Source organism: Odocoileus virginianus, unplaced genomic scaffold (assembly GCF_023699985.2).
Source record: "Odocoileus virginianus isolate 20LAN1187 ecotype Illinois unplaced genomic scaffold, Ovbor_1.2 Unplaced_Scaffold_1, whole genome shotgun sequence".
NCBI lineage: Eukaryota > Metazoa > Chordata > Mammalia > Artiodactyla > Cervidae > Odocoileus > Odocoileus virginianus.
In genome coordinates this window covers 973,624-990,200 of record NW_027224263.1, presented here as the reverse complement: position 1 = coordinate 990,200, position 16,577 = coordinate 973,624, and the positions used below count along the sequence as shown (strand labels likewise).

Below are 16,577 nucleotides of genomic sequence, written 5' to 3'. Positions count from 1 at the left end.
TAAATTTACTCCATGACATCCATCTGTTTACACTGTGGTGTAGCTACAATGTCAACCCAGGTCCGTCCAACTCCAGAGCCAATTTTCTCGCATGATTTGGGCCAAGAACCTGTGGGTAAGTAATAGGCATGAAGAGATGTTGGGGGAGGGTCAGCAGACTGCTGCTCTGCCAGGAAACGGAGGGCCACGCCAGTACTGTGTGTCAGAGCAGCCTCCCCTGAAGCCACCACAGCAGAGGGGATAGGTGGGAGACTCCAGGTCCAGAACTGACTTCCTACCTGCCTCTAAGTCCAACCTCCTACATGGGAGACTCAGCCCAGGGGGCCTCCCATGCCTGTTAACCTCAGTCATCACCAGAGAGAAGTCCACTCAACTCTGGTCATCCCTCAGAACCCAGGGGTTCTCATCCCCACAGGCATCTTTTCACCCCCTAATGCCACCCTTCTCTTCCCTTCGAACTCTTCTGTGGTGCCCTTGGGAATTCTTGGTCAACAGCAAATTCCTCTGTATCTTTCATTGACTCTCTGAAAGTGCCCTTTTGCCTCTTTCTCAATGGAAGCCGGCCTTATTCCTTGAGGACATCACTTGCCCATCAAGCCCTCTCAACAGGAAGCTGGATTTTTTTCCCTCTCAAATCTCAAGACCTTCAGGGCCTGTGTGTGTGTAGGGGGGGAGGGCAGGTAGGTGTCTCCTTGCTTGCCAGTGCCATTCCTCCTCCTTCCCTCTGCCCAAATCCTGCCCCCTTGTGGAATATGCCTGCCATCCACCTCTACCTCTCTCTCTCCATTGCTGTCCATGATATCCTGGGTAGTCCCCACAGTGACAGTGATTATGTTATTAGTCATATGTGATCTTCCCCTCTGCTCTTTCTATTTTATTGTGAGAAAATGTGTCTAACATAAAATTTACTATCTTAATAATTTTTTAAAGCATATAGTTCAGTGGCATCAAATATACTTACATTGTTGTGCCACTATCACCACCACCTGTGTCCAGAACTTTTTCATTCTCTCAAAGTGAAATTGTGTACCTGTTAAATACTGACACCCCATTTCCCCCCTCCACACAGTCACTGACAACCACCATTCTATTGAGCTGGTCAAAAGTTTGAGTTTTTCCATTATATCATATGGAAAACTCCATATAAACTTTTCGGCCAGCCCAATACCGTCTCCACTGTCTGGCCACCACTTTCTCACTCTCTAAGATGACTATTTTATAGCTCCTCCTCTCTTCCATCAGCTCCACCTCCCCATTTATCCCAACGAATCTCATCTGATGACCTTGTCCTGTATGTTATTGAGAAAACATAAGCCATCAAATGGGAGCTCCTTTATCTTACCACCACTAAATCTATACACCACCCTGTCTGCATCTGTACCCATGACTCTGTTTTCCCTCCTACTAAAATGGAGGATCTTTAGTTTCTTCTGTCAATGGCAGATCTGCTCAGTTATGCCCTAGTACCATAAACAGGACTCTCATCTTCTCAAAGACTTCCCTCCTTTGGGCATTCACATCAATCCCTTCATCTCTCCAGAATCAAGCTAGCATACTGATGGAAATCATCTATCCTTAAGAAAACTAACAGAAATGACCTGGTTCCACTCCATAATCCCCTTACACTGCTCCACTTCCTGATCCCCTTCATGGCAAAATTGCTCAAGAGTTTTCTACAAATATTTTCTCCATGTCTTCATCTTCTACTTGCTCCTCAATCCACTCTAACCTGGTTCCTACATCTCTTAAGTCCACAGAGTCACTCTTGTTAAGGCCACCAATGGCCTTCATGGTTTTCTCTCAGTCCTTGTATTACTCAGCCTCTAACCACCCTTGGACACAGTTGACCACTCCTTCCTTTTTGGGAGGCTCTCCTCCTCTGGTTTCTGTGGCTGTTTCCTGACACTCCAACTACCTTTCTGCCCAATATTTCTTAGTCTCCTTTGTGGGCTTCTCCTCCTGCACCGAATCACTGGATACCACAATTCTTCCCAACTCAGATCTTCTTCCCAACTTCCCGGACTTTCTCTTCTCTCTAGATTCTCTTTCCCAGGTGATCTCATCGGTCCCCTGGCTTGAAATACAATCTATGTGCAGACAACTCCCAAATTTCATTCTATCCACACCTCTTCTGTGAGTCCCCAAACTCCTACATTCCAATGATCTACTTTGACATCTCTGCTCCCATGTCTCATGGGAACTGCAAATTTAACATGTCCAAAACTGAACTCGAATTTTTTCCCCCTCAAGCCTAGGCCTCCCTCAGCCCTCCTCATCTCAGTACATGGCACCATCATCTCTTCAGTGACTCAAGCCAGAAACCTTAGAGTCATTCTTGTGTCCTATCTCTCTGTTTCCCTCACCCCCACCTCTAACCCCTCAGTAAATGCTTGCAGCTATTCCTTCAGAATCTGACCAACTCTCTCAATCTCCATGACTGTCACCCAGTTCAAGCCACCATCATCTCTCTCCTCGATTGCTGCAGCAGCCTTCTTTCTGATCTCCCTATAGACATTGCTGTCCCCCTTTAAGCCTGGTCCCTATAGATATTGCAAAAGCCCAAATCAGATCCCGTCACTCCTCTGCTTAACATCCTGAAGACATTTCCCACTGCAAGTGAAGAACATCCAAAGTTCTTTTCCATGGCCTACGAGGCTCTGTTGCGATCTCTTCCTTGCCAAACCTCTCTTGTGCATGTGTGCTAAGTCACTTCAGTCATGTCCGACTCTGTGTGACCCTATGGACTGTAGCCTGCCAGGCTCCTCTCTCCATGGGATTCTCCAGGCAAGAACACTGGAGTGGGTTGCTGTGCCCTCCTCCAAGGGATCTTTCTTACTCTTGCCTAGAACGATCTGGCCCCACTAGCTTCCTCTCAGTTTCTGATCAAGCTCTATGCTACCTTGAAGCCTTCCCAGTTGGTATTCCTTTCTTCCTGGAAACCTCTTTCCCTATTCTTCACGTGGCCAATCATCCTTCCTTCAAGTCTCACGTAAATATCATCTCCTCGCGGAGGTCTTCCCTGAAAACTCTGTCCCTCGATATTCCTAACACTGTAAACTGATCTGTTTCCTTCATGATACTCATCAGAATCAGTAATTATAGACTAATTTCTGTGTAAACCTCATAAGAGTATTGATTATGTCTCTTTTGTTCAACTGTGTATCTCCACCATCTAGTGTGTACATGGCACATAGTGGGTGCTATAATAAATATTTTATAAATGGCTTGATGGATGGATTTTGAGGCATAAGGATTAGAATCCTCTGGCCATTCCATGTAATTCATTATCAAATGCCTACTGGTTCTGCCTCAGGTTTCTAAATGGGGAGTCTGGTCCATGGAAGAAATCTTTCAACATCTCTGGCCAAAGACAAAAAGAGGGAGAGAATCGAGTAAAAGAAAGCACACAAGGAGGGCTACAAGTTTAATAAGAAATGGCTACAGTTCTTAGAAGAGTATCAGGGTGGGAAATCTAATGACTGTTCCTTCTAGGGACAGAAAAGTCTCTTTAAAGGGCAACAGCTCTTCTTTAAGAACGGCCAGAGGCCCAGGGGTGGGCAGGATGACTTTGGATAGTCTTTTCCCTTCCAAGAGCCTCTAGGCAGACAATTCAATATATTACTGTCCCAGGGCTGCCTCCAGGGCTTTCCGCCCTCTTTCCCTCCAGGTCTTCATGGCCCTGACACTTCTTCCTCAGCTGAGACTGGACAGGCATCTTCTGGAAAACCTGCTGGTGTCTGGATTCATTTTCTCATTGTCCAAACAGTTGTTCTTCCCCAGAGGGCTGGAATGGAGACACCTGTCACCCATTCTAGCAGGTCACAAGGGAGCAGGTAGAGAGACCAAAGCTGTTGGTCCTTCCACAAATATCTGAGAACCTGGAGTCACCTCACAAAAGACCATCCCCATGATCCTTCTAAGAGGACACTGCAGTGGACCCTCTGGGCAGCCGCCTCCTCCCCTCCCTACTTCTCCCCCTCAGGGGCTACACATCCAAGAAACTCAGACATGTTGTCTAATAGGCCCAGATATGCTCCTCAGCCTCCCTGCCAGCCCAGTGACAGATGTAAGGGCTGTGCCAGCTGTGAGGCTGGTACCATATGGCACCATGGGTCACAAGGTCTGAAGCTGCTGCCACTGAGCCGTGGCAGAGTTCATGGGGAGAACCTTGCATTTTAGCCCCCACTCACCTGTCACTGGCAGAGGCAGTGAGGGGGAACTGGAGCTATGAAATATTCACGGGAGCTTGGAGGCATTGTCATGTCACTTCAAAGAGCACCCTGGCCCCCACCCTCCACTTACACACGAAGTATTTCTGAGGAAGGCTGAGAGAGAGACTGACCGAGCCAGAGCGGGAGAAGTGAGGAGTGGAGGGGAAGACAGGCGTGGGGGCCAGACAGAGCCAGGAGGGAGAAGAGAGGTGAGGTGAAGCTGAGAAACCCAGACAGAAGTAGAGATATGAGACAAGAGGAGGGCTTTGGAGACAGTGAAGGAGAAAAGGCAGGGCTGAAGAAGGCAAGCCTGGCAGAGAAATTGCCCGCCAACTCATTTGCCTTAGCTTTTTGGAGGCCCACTTCTGTGCCTCGCCTGTTCTCTAAATACCCTCAAGCTGTTGCCAGCTCTGTCCTCAGGCTCCGGCAGTAGGCCACACGGTAACGAGAGCCCTCTGTTATAGGACTTACCGCACTCCATCTCTTTGGGGAAGGGTACTGCTATTCTGCCACACTGACTGTATCCATTTCATGGATGGGGATGTGGGTGAGCGAGGGGCAAATCTGAAGTAGGCTGAAGAAAACCCAGGACACTGTCCCAACTGGGGCCAATTTCCCAGCCACAAGAAGCTGTATTTTTTGGAGAAAAGAGATCAAGAGGAGAAAATAGGATGGAAAGAACATTCTAGAAGGTGGGAGGGAATGGTCATGATGGGAAAAGTGGAGCTGGCAGGGAAGGGAGCAGCAGGCCTGAATTCTTCCCCTCAGTGAGCATACCTCTCTGAGGCCAGGCCGGGCTGCAGAGCCTTGGCACAGAACACTAAGCTGGGAGAGGGTCCCTGGCCACCCAGATCTTTCTCTTTTCTTGGATCCTAGCCTCTAGTCTGCCCATGGCTGAACTGTAAACAAGGCTTGGAGGTTAGAGAGGGGGAGCAGGTGTGAACAGGGGCTGTTGGGAATATCCCCATAAGTAGCTACCTCCAGCAGCCAAAGACCTGGGACTCCAACAGCAGCCCTGTGGGGTCTGCTTGGCAGGCACCAGCCGCACAGGGTTCCAGGCAAAACCTCCTGAAGCCAAATGAGGGCCCGCTACTCGGCAGGCTGGCTGCACCATCTACCTCCCCTCTGTGAGCCTGCCAGGCATCCATAGCCTGGGTTGCCAGCCTGAGAGGTCCCAGCCTAACTCCGATTAAACAGCTGGAGAATCTTGGAGTTTCCAGGGCCCTGGGAAGTTATTTATTTCACCTTTATTCACTCTCTGAAGATTTCCAGAATGACAGGGGAAGGCTTTCTGGAGAAATTGCGGCTGGGGGTTATAGGAGGGGCCAGATTTGGACCTTGAGATAGAGGAGAGCCTGGAGAACAGGCCCTGAGACAGAAGGGGGTGGTGAGGGGCTGTGGCAGGAGGCATGAAGAAGACAGCCCAAGTGTTGGGGGGTTGCTGGGGAGAAGTGGGCCAGGGGAGCAGGCAGCTGGAGCTGACCCAGGGAGACAGCGAGCAAACTTTCTCCTCACTCCCTTGCTCACATCTGGCTCTGCTGGGGCATTAAGTCTTCTCTGCAGTGCCCTCTTAGGGAGCCAGTCTAGTCATGGCTGGACAGAGAAAGGCACATCCTTCTTGCTGCTTTGCCTAGATGGCCCATCTGCCCCCTCCTTGCCTGAGATGATGCAGGTGGTAGCTGAAGCCCAGGCACCAAGCCCAGCAGGCACCAGGCTCACCTCTTATGAGGGAACCAACTGGAGCAAGCCCTGGCTTCTCCCACTGTGCACTGGCTCAAAACTCTGTCCATTGGGTCCATGGGGGGAGGGGTGGCAGGGCAGAAATCAGGCCAAGAGGCAACTCAACAAAAGAGGTTATGTGAGCAGAGGCCTGGTAAACTCATGTCACACCGTCTGGAGGCATCCAGAGATGCCAACTACAGCTTCAGGGCAATGAGATACCCTTTATTCTGCCTAATTGCATCTTCCTGCAGAGAGGGAGTAAGAAATTAGAAGGTTTTTTCTAAAGCAAAGAGAAGATTCTATGGGATCAGAGAAAGGGGAACAAGGTTGGTGAACCCTCCACCCAAGAATAAAAGTGGAGGGCAGGTGCTTCCCGGTGGTAAAGAATCTACCTGCCAATGCAGGAGGCACAGGTTTGATCCCTGGTCCAGGAAGATCCTACATGCCTTGGAGCAACTAAGCCTGTGTGCCACACTATTGAGCCTGTGCTCTAGAGACTGGGAGTTGCAATTACTGAGCCCATGCACCGCAACTACGGAAGCCCGTGTGCACCCTAGAGCCTGTGTTCTGCAACGAGAAGCCATCACAATAAGAATCCTGTGCACTGCAATGAAGAGTAGCTCCTGCTTGCCACAATTAGAGAAAAGCCTGCAGAGCAACGAAGAACCAGCATAGCCAAAAAATAAAAATAAATAGATAAAAGTATTTTTAACAAAGTTAAGGGCAAGAGCAGGTGCCGATCTCATAAGGTGTGAGTTAGCCAGCACCTCCTGCACATTGTTAGTTGGTTTCCAGGATGTGAATGGCAGTAAAATTGCAAACCTCAAAGGGCCTATAGACTTGTTTTTGAGTGGCTGTGGGGGTGTTAAGGAGATTACATCCAACTGTGCAACCAGGCTTGAGGGAGACAGGATCCTAAGGAATTCCAAGAACCCACAGGCTGCCTACTTGGCAACACTGCTTCAGTGATGGACCCCCCCCAGACTCAACTCATAATTTCTGGTTTTAAAACTAGACCCAGACATTGTAGAAAGAACCAAAAAGGGTAAGAAAAATAACTTTTTTTTTTTTACCTAATCCTCAGAATTACCCAGAACATTCTATTAACCAGAAAAGTCCTTCCCCAAGCATTCAGGTTTTGGCATTACAGGGTATTTGTATTTTTTTCAGTGATTCACATATGCAGAGCTGGGACTCTTTGTTACATCATAATGCCAGCTCTGCTCCTACCTGCCCTCTTTAGCAGAGCTATTATTATTAGCTATTATGTGCTCAATCACTCAATAGTGTCTGACTCTTTGCGACCCTATGGACTGTAGCCCATCAGGCTCCTCTGTCCATGGGATTTCCCAGGCAAGAATACTGGAGTGGGTTGCCATTTCCTCTTCCAGGGGATCTTCCTGACTCAGGGATCGAACCCATGTCTCCTGCATTGCAGGCGGATTCTTTACCACTAGTGCCACCTGGGAAGCCTTATTAGCTATTCTCCTTATTCTAAGTCAGGGGCTCCCTCCACAGGCTCTTAGATAGCATTCATTCACACACACAACAAAAATTTACTGAGCACCTACTATGTGTCAGGCACAGTGCTGGGTACTGAAGAAAAACTAGTGCCAGTCTCTCCCCTCAGGGAGGTTGCAGTCTGAGGTGGGGGCAGGTATGTCAACACACAAATAATAAAACCATGTGTCGCCTGGCACCACAGGGGCAGCAGGGGATGCCATAGGAAGGAGAGGAGGGCTCTTCCCCCCACCCTATGACTCCCACCAGAGCCCCCTCACCCCAAGCTGAGTGGTGAAGGTGAGAAGTCCAGCAGACGGACAAAGCAGAGAAGGGCATTCCAGGAAAGGAAAAGATTCAGTGAAGAGGGAAACCTCTAGCTATTGAAGCTGCTATAATGAAAAAAAGGTCATAGAAAAAAATCAGGCATAACTCAAGTCAGTCTTTAATTTCTAGGTATGGGAATGAGGGTGGAGGGCTAGTGCTACCCAGTGGCCCCTTTCATGTAGCCTTCTGAGATGATGCACTGAACTCAGAAGAGGTCACAGACACAACCAGAGACACAGCCCAACACTGGGTTACCAGCCACATACCTATACACCAGCCAAAAGCTACACATGGAAGACCCCTCTTTCATGGGAAGAGGCAGAAAGGGTGGCCCACTAGCGGATGCACTGAAATCCAGCCATAGTAATGGAGACCAAAGCTGCAAAGCTCAAACACCATTATGCCCACATGGCAGCAGGTCTGTGGAAGCCAGCTCTGTGAACAAGACAGGGCTAATAGTACGAAATGACAAATATCCCGACTGCAGGGCCACCTGTGCCCCAGAAAGAGCCCCTCCAAACCTGGCCACATTTCGTTCAGTTCACAGGGGCCATCCTGGGGAAGGAGGGACAAAAATCGATAGAAACAGCAATATTTCTACACAGGCTACAGTCTCAGTTATTGAAGTCCTGCCAGATAAAGAAGCCCTTTCTCCCTCCCTGGGAGGTAGAGAGATGACTTTGCTCAGCACTGCAAATCAGGCTCTAAAAACTTTTTAGAAAGCAATTCTGAACAGAGGTACTCAGATAGAGCCATAATGTCAGATTAACAGCTCCAAACCAGCAGACCAGACACTTGTCTAATTAATAAAACTTATAAAGCATAACAACTTATTGATGTTACAGGCCCAGCACTTAGTACAACAACAAAACCCAAATCCATGCAGAATGCTCCATATTCTTTAGGAAACCCTTTCTCCACCAACTTGTACAATCCTTTCATCAATGCAAACAGAGGGCTGGGGAATGGAGGGAACAGTGCAGTTGTTGTTCAGTTGCTCAGTTGTGTCCGACTCTTTGAGATCCCATGGACTGCAGCACACCAGGCTTCCCTGTCCTTCACCATCTCCCAGAGTTTGCTCAAACTCATGTCCATTGAGTCAGTGATGCCATCCAACCATCTCATCCTCTGTCGCCCCCTTCTCCTCCTGCCCTCAATCTTTCCCAGCATCAGGGGCTTTTCCAATGCTGAGCAGAGCCCTGGGCAACTGGCTGGGGAGGAGATGGCTCAAAGAGTTGGTGCACATCTGCCAAAGGTTTGGTCCTACCTGGACTTTGGAGCCAGAGGATCTGGGCTGGAATCCCAACTCTGTGGCAAGTTACTTAACCTCTTGAGCCTCAGTTCCCTCATCTATAAAATGGGGCTCATGATGGTACCTACTTCACAGTACCTACATGAGGATGAAAGGTACAAAGTAAGTGTCAATTACTAATGGCTATTAGCAATGACTGTTATCGTTGTTATGTTTAGATACTAATATGATCTGCTGTCCTGTTACAGGCCACTAGGTTTGCCTCTCACCACAGAATGTAATGAGGATGATTTGAAATTGTTTCAAATCTCTTTGGACCTTGGGCCCTGACTTCAGATCTACAGAATAAGCAAGCTTTGCTATGGAGAAAACAAAGCCTGTATTATTACTTCATTAAAGTCAAGTTCTCATCCTATTTCTAGCCATTAACAGTAGGGAGTGACGATCACGGTGGGGGTGGGGTAGGAAGCCCAGTTCTGCTTCTCACTAGCTGTGGGACCTTGGGCTTGTCCACCCCTCAGTTTCTACCACCTCAATTTCCTCATGTGTAAAATGGGGAAAATATCAGGTTTTATCTCACAGAGTTGTTCTGAAGATTAAATACAAGTAAAGCACTTACAACAACTGTGTCCCCATACGCAGAAAGCACTGAGTGAACACCAGCTACAGTTCTTATTGTACACGACTTCTCATTACTACCTAACGAGCTTAGCACAATTCTTGGCATATAGTAATAGTAACTACTATGATCGTTGGTACTCTTGAACTCACCTTTGTGATTTCACACACTACCCTCCCGGCCCCCCAACTGTGCACAGCTCAAGAAAAAAAAATGACAGGTAGGGGCCTACATCTTCCCTGCCAAGCTTTCTACAAGTAAGCATCATCTCGTAGGGCAGTCTCGTTTCTCAGCCTCGCAATGCTTCCTAAACGCGAGAGGGCAAGTCAGCCTGGGTGCATCCGCCCTTGGGAAGACTAGGTGCTGTGAGGAAGGCACCTAGAAGCCCCCCTCCCCGTTCCCCCTCCCCGCCCCGCCCACCCCAGCAGTACAGATACCCCGCTCCCTCCTGGGGGCTGAGCTTTGGGGGCGGGGCGGCTGCGGGGAGGGCGGGGCCGAGTCCCCCGGAGTGGTCGCCCCTGCCCCGCGGGCATGTGCGTCGCGGTTTCCAGCTCTCCTTCCCACCACCACCGCCCCGCCCCGGCCACCCCCACTTCCAGCGGAAAACTTCCCGCTTGTGCTGCCACTTTTCCAGCGGCGTCCAAACCCTCAGCCCCGCGCATCTTGTCTTCCAATTTTATAGCGAGTGGCACCGCGAAGGGGTACGCGGGCGGCCTGTCAACCCGAAGGGTTCCCTGGGGACCCAGGATGGGAGAAGGAGGGATGTCGGCTCTCGACGCGCCAACTCTGTCCCCTCGTCCATGGACTGCTGGCGCCCAGCGGACGCAAACCCTGGATCAGGGAACCATGCTAGTGCCGCCCGGAGTCGCTGCGTGGAGTCAGCGAGGGCGCCCAGCACCCGACTCCCCCAACCCCACAGACACTGGCCTCATCAGCTGGGCGCCCCACTTTTTGGTCCTTTCCTAGGCGATCTCAAACCCGGCTGCTCGGAGGGCGGTACTTACTGTCGGGGCCCTCTTTGGGCCAGGGCTGGGCAGCTGCCCGGCCCGGGGAACCCTCTGGCCACCCTCTGGCTGTCTCCCCTTGCGCTGCCCCCGGCTGTGCCCAGCACCGACGGTAGCACGGTAGCGGCAGGCAGCGGCGTCTGTAGGAAGAGAAAGATCACGCCTGCCTTAGAAACCCAGCCCCGCTGTGACCAGAATCTTAAAGACGGAGGCGACTGGCTCAGCCCCAGAGCCGCGGCTGAGCTGAGGTGGCGAACTAGCGAGGCAGCTGGTAAACACGGCGTCTGCTGTCTCTCGCCCGCCCCGCAATCCGCCGCGGAGGAGCTCCCCCCTCATCCTGCCCCTTGGACGGGCCCCCGCGGGGGAGCAGGGGTGGGGGGCTCCGAGTACTGTGTCAGGCAGATGATCCAGCTGCCGCTGGGTGAGCTTACTAAGTGCCGGGCACTGTGCTTTCCAATCATCTTCTTATCTCAGCATCCTCCCCATTGTACAGAAAATAAAACCGAGGCTCAGGGGAGCAAAGCAAGTAGACCCAAATGCAAGAGCTGGGAATAAGTGGTGGGAAGCCAAGTTCAGAAACACGAAGGATGGCAAATTCACTGCTACCTGCCTCAAAAGCAACTCTGTGCTGCTGCAAAGCACTTATTTGAATACCTGTGTCCCCACCTCCTCTTTCCCCATTTTCCATAAAGGACTAGGGACAGGTGGCAACTCCAGGCCAGTTTGCTGGTGGAGGTGGGGGGTAGAGGCCCTGGGAGGTAGGATCCTGACCATTGTGCTAGTGCCAGGGAGTAGTCATCCCTCCTTACCTCAGACAATTCACCTGCTAGTGCCAGGCCTTGTGGAAGACAGAAAGGTCTAGGAGGTAATCTCCAGGTGTGATTCAGGAGACAGCCAGTGAGTCTGCGAGGTGTGGGTTATGCTAGAAAGATCAAAGGTGGCAGGGGCAGGGGCCCTTAAAAGAGCAAGTAGCCAGTGTTCCCAGACACCCATGGGAGAATCTTGGGGAACTGCAGGGACCACACCACCCACTCCTCTTTAAAGAATGCATCGAAGGCAGCCTTCTGGTGAGACTGAGCCCCGTAGGTTCTTAATAGGAGCTACCCTAATCTTCCTGCCATGGCAATGACATCTGTGAAATGGGAAAGGTCTCTTATTCCTTACTACCTGGTTAAAATGAAATAACACAGTATCCCTGCCCTTCTATTCTGATCGTAAAAAAGAGCAGTTCGAGAACTTGTATTCTTCCCTCCCTTGCCCTGCTTATTCACTCAGTCATTCATTTGGCAAATGTTTATTTGCATCCACTATGCACCTCCACAGTTCTGTGGGGGAGTCTACATGGGAGGTGGAAGGCACACAGGGCTGGTAGTTAGGAAACACATTTTAAAGTCCTAGTTCTTTCAACTAAATAGCTGTGTGACCCTGGATGAGTCATGTATCCTTTCAGGACCTCAGTTTTCTTGTTGGTCAAACAGGGATAATAACACCTTACCTTCCTACTTCACGGGGGTGTCTTGAGGTTCAATGGAGATAATGGATGTGAAGGAGCTTTGAAAAGTATAAAGCCACTAGACAAATGTCAGGGATTAGTCTGTCTCCAAGGTGGGAGGGGGCTGCTGGGAAGAAAAGCTTAAGAGAAATCCTGGCTGACTCTCCCAAATTGATTGCACTGAATTCCATCTTCCCCGAATCAGTGATTCTGCACTCACAGGAGTCTCTGCTCTGTGAAACATCGTTTTCCATCAGCAGTGCCCATGACACCAAGGTTAGTGATGACCTGGTCTTAAGCCAGGAAGATTGTTTGGGGAACTTGAGTGGAACCAGGATGGGTGGCAGTTTTGCCTCTGGGTCTCTAATTCCCGGCAATGGCAGCATCCTCCCTGCCCCCCAACTCCATTGAGCCCACCGGACATATCTGGGTAGAAACCATTTGAGGCCACCAGAGACACCCTTTCAGGAAGCAAAGGGCTCATGTCACACAGCAGTGGTGGCCCTCAGGGTGAATGCTCTACACTTTCGGAAGCTAGGGGTTTTGGGTTCAGTCCAGCTGACTGAAATCTACAACAGAACTAGTGGAGCCTCTGGGAGGGTCTTAAATTTGCTCAGTTCTCTCCTGCAAGTGCCATCAAATAGACCTATAATCTAAATTACAGTAGTACACTTGCTATGCAATACAGTTACGAGACATATTCCCAAATTTCCAAAAGTACTCTCCCCTACCCTCTGCTACCCCAAGTAAACACACAGACTAAGGAAACACAGGGTCTTTCCAGGCAAACCATTTCCAGAAAAATCTGCTAGCCTCTTTCCTTCCTTTCCCTCTTCCCACCAGACTGTCACCCCAAAGCTCCTTCCATATAAAAATATAGAACCAATGCAGAACAGGGAGACCTCTGGGGACCATGGCTGGCTGAGTCCGGAGCTGCACCCCACAACCAGGATGGAAGTTAGAGGCAGCGATGATACAAAGGAGCCTGGCCTTGGGCCAGGGCACCTTCAGTCAGCAGGTCCCTGGGGAAGGCGCAAACTCTACACCCAGCCTTCTTTGGCAGCCTCGAGGCTCCACTCAGTGTCTTCACAGATTCCTTTGTCACATCCATTTCACCCAGGCTGCTCCTCTTAATAAAGTGTTCCTGCGACCACTCCAGACAGCCTGATGTTATCCTTCACTCTCCCACCCTTCTCCCCAGCATGGGCCACACAGCAGTGATTCAGGCCTGCTAGGTCACAATACAGTTTCCTGAGGAAACACTTCCTGAGCGCCCAAGCCAGGCTGTGATGAAAGCTTTGGATGTGGGTGTATCAGGTACTCCTTCCTTGCCCCTTCAGGGTGGCCTGGGCCCTGGATTGAATCTCAGCCCGAGTTCCCACACCTACGCCAGCCTGCATCCTCCTCCTTGAGCTGGCTGCCGCTGGTCTACCCCTAGCTACATAACCTGAGTGCAATTTGCAAAGCCTTTCCTTGCTGACTGTCAATAAATCTCCCATCTATATCTCCCTGAAAGACCAGAAAGCTTCAAAATCCGAAGGAATGAATCACCAATGGTGAAATTTCAGGCACAGTGACAGGCAATTGAGGAGACATATTTGATCACATCATGTTTACCTATGTGTGAGGCTGGCCCTGAGGATATTCTGGCATTTTCCCTCGACTATAATGAAGACTTGGAATAACAGCAAAGGACGACATAGAAAATACACCAGGCTGGGAACAGGGACATCTTCCTGCTCATCCCAGCTCCATTAGTAATTAGATGTATGGTCCTATACTTTTCTTTCCTAGGGCCCAGTTTCCCCATATGTCAAAAGAGAGCACTGGATTAGCTGATTTCCCCTCCGTGTTTAACAGGCTCAGGTTCTGGGTGATCTGGCATGGAGATAGACTTATGTTTCCTCCAGAGTGGGCCCCTACTAGGGGGACACTGGGCAGGGCACTGTGTATGCACGGGCATCAGAGGGGGCAAAGGGTTGGCACTGTGTGCATAAGCTTGGTGCTGCTATTCAACAATGTCGCCAGTGTCTGACCCACCTTTGCTAGGAAGCAAAGAGAGGATTTATTCATTGCCCCCCACCCCATCTTGCCACCAGGATCCCTCAGCTTCCCAGCTGCATCTTTCTGCCTGTAAACCCACTATACCCCCCAGGACTTATTCCAGCTGCCCCGGATCAGGATTGACATTCTCCAGTGAGCACCTGTGCCCTGTCACATGTTCCTGATTGAGTGATGGGTAAACACTGCCCCAAGTCCCCTGAGTGCCCTCCAACTGTCTCCACCACCTTTGGATCCAGAGTGTGTTAAGTAACAGTCATGTCCAACTCTTTGCAACCCTATGGACTGCAGCCTGCCAGGCTCCTCCATCCATGGGATTCTTGCCATTTCCTTCTCCAGGGATCCAGTAACTAAAGGGTTGAAGCTTGGCCCAGTAAAGGCAGGGGGCGGGGGAGCTGACCATTCTGCCTGTTCGGCCATATGGGTGATATAAAAAAAAATAAAAATTTCCAGCCTCATTGGCATGTAGAATCTTAGTTCCCTGATCAGGAATCGAACCCATGCCCCCTGCAGTGGAAGCACAAAGTCTTAACCACTGGATGGACCACTAGGGAAGTCTGGTGATAGAATATTTTTAATATCATGCTACTCTAGGATTCCACTCTAGTCTAACACACCAGCCCCTTCCCAGGCCATGTCTCCACGAAGATGTGTCAAGGGCTTTCTGGATCGAGGAATGCCCCACTTGCTGCCTCTCAGTCAGGTGGGTCCTGATTGCTTTGCCAGGAAGGAAGAAAAAGTAGGGAATAGGGGGTCGGGGGACTGGCTCTGTACCTAGCAGCAGCTGCCCTGGTGACTCTGTCCTGTGGTCTGGATCCACTCGCTAGAGGATGAAACCAAATGCGTTGAAACTGGAGGGACACTCCTTTTGGCTGTAACCCAAACAGGGCGTTGATTCTGCACCCCTCACTGGTCTCCCCCCACCCCCGCTGCCTCCCCCTCTCCAGCCTCTCCCTGGCCACCTCCCACCAAGGGCTGTGGGTACTCTTACCTGCTCCTCAGGCCCACCTGGGGTGCCTGCACCCATTTTCTTTGCCTCCTTCATAGCTGACCCCATCCCTTCTGCTCTTAGCCACGGTGAGCCTCCCCAGCTTTGAAGACCACCATCCCCCCCACTTGGCCCATTTCCCCTCCCTCTGCTCTTCTACTTCCTCTCCCTGCTAAGGTCTCGCTGCTCCAATGGGTGCTCTGCCCCTGCGGTTTGAATGTTCTGTTCTCTCAGGGCCCAGTATTAATTTGCTCTCATTTGTGAGCTGCTTTGTTACTGTGCATGGCCTTTTCTTGATGTGCCATGCTGCTCCCGCCGCCTCCATTACCTCCCCACCCACACCCTCCTTAATCTTGTAATATGGGGCCCTTCCCTGTGGAGAGGGGGTAGGGCTCTTTCTGGTACAGTCTTTAGTAGTTCAGGATCTCTTCACAACTACCTGAGGAAGCACAGCAGGTGTGAGTACTGATCGCTGGGGGAAACCATGAGGAAACCAAAACTCTGAACGCTTGCTTGTCTACATGGAGATATAGTGTGACCACCGTGCAGGCCTAGAACATGGCTCTTTCCCACAGGACCCCACATGCTTATGGTTTTCATTTTCAACACTGTTCTTTGAGGCCCTAACCAAGTCCCCAGAAAGGTCCAAATATGCACAAACACCCACATGCACTTTTGCTTATGAATTTGTGAGGGGTCATAGAACCTCGGAGGGTCAAGCCCCAGCACCAGTATTTTTTGAAGCTGCCCACGTAATTCTAATATGCTGCGAGGGTTGAGACTCATGGCTTGAAAGGAAGATGTAAAAATGAGAGATGAGAGTGTAAAAGCCTCAAGAAGCCAAGAGCTTTCTTATAAACGTTGGGTGTCCCTGGTAAGAACTCAGTGTAGACTGGATGGGAACTTAGAATCTAGCTTCCCTGCCTCAGTTTCCTCCTTTCTGCCTGAAGGAAACCATTCTGCAGGCCTTCGCCACCCCTCGCCAGCCCTGGACAGGCTCTGTAAACCAGTCAGCACTGATTTTATTATGTGAAGGGATATTAAGAAAGAAATGCACCTCTCTCTCCAAATACACAGGCTGGCTAATTGCTAAGTAAGCACACCTTTAGTATCCTCTGCCTACAAGGGTGGAGCTGAATTCCCCTGAGTAAGCCATGGGGGTCTCTCTAGAGGTGAAGGGTAGAGACTTCCATGTCAATCATATAGAATGAGGTACTCCTTAGTTAACAGACTGGAACTCCTAGGAATAATAATCATATGGATAGTTATTGTGGATCACTTCCTACATTATAGGCATTTCACTTACATTACCTTACTTAATCCTCAGACCCACCTTCCAAAATAGATGATTAGTATTATCCCTCTTTTATACATTAGGAGATTGAGGCTCAGGAAGTTACA

General features: G+C 50.2%; 1 protein-coding gene across 7 annotated transcripts in view; it reads right to left on the bottom strand.

Annotated features, from left to right (window-relative positions):
* Window positions 1-16,577, bottom strand: part of FRMPD3 (FERM and PDZ domain containing 3) — a 143,954-nt gene that overhangs the window by 69,780 nt on the left and 57,597 nt on the right. Inside the window, exon 2 of one of the 7 annotated variants that reach the window (XM_070462247.1) lies at window positions 10,636-10,775. The exons of the other annotated variants lie outside the window; for them this stretch is intronic. The gene's annotated coding sequence lies outside the window, so the exon portion shown is untranslated. The remainder of the gene's footprint in view (window positions 1-10,635; window positions 10,776-16,577) is intronic. 7 annotated transcript variants of the gene reach the window in all.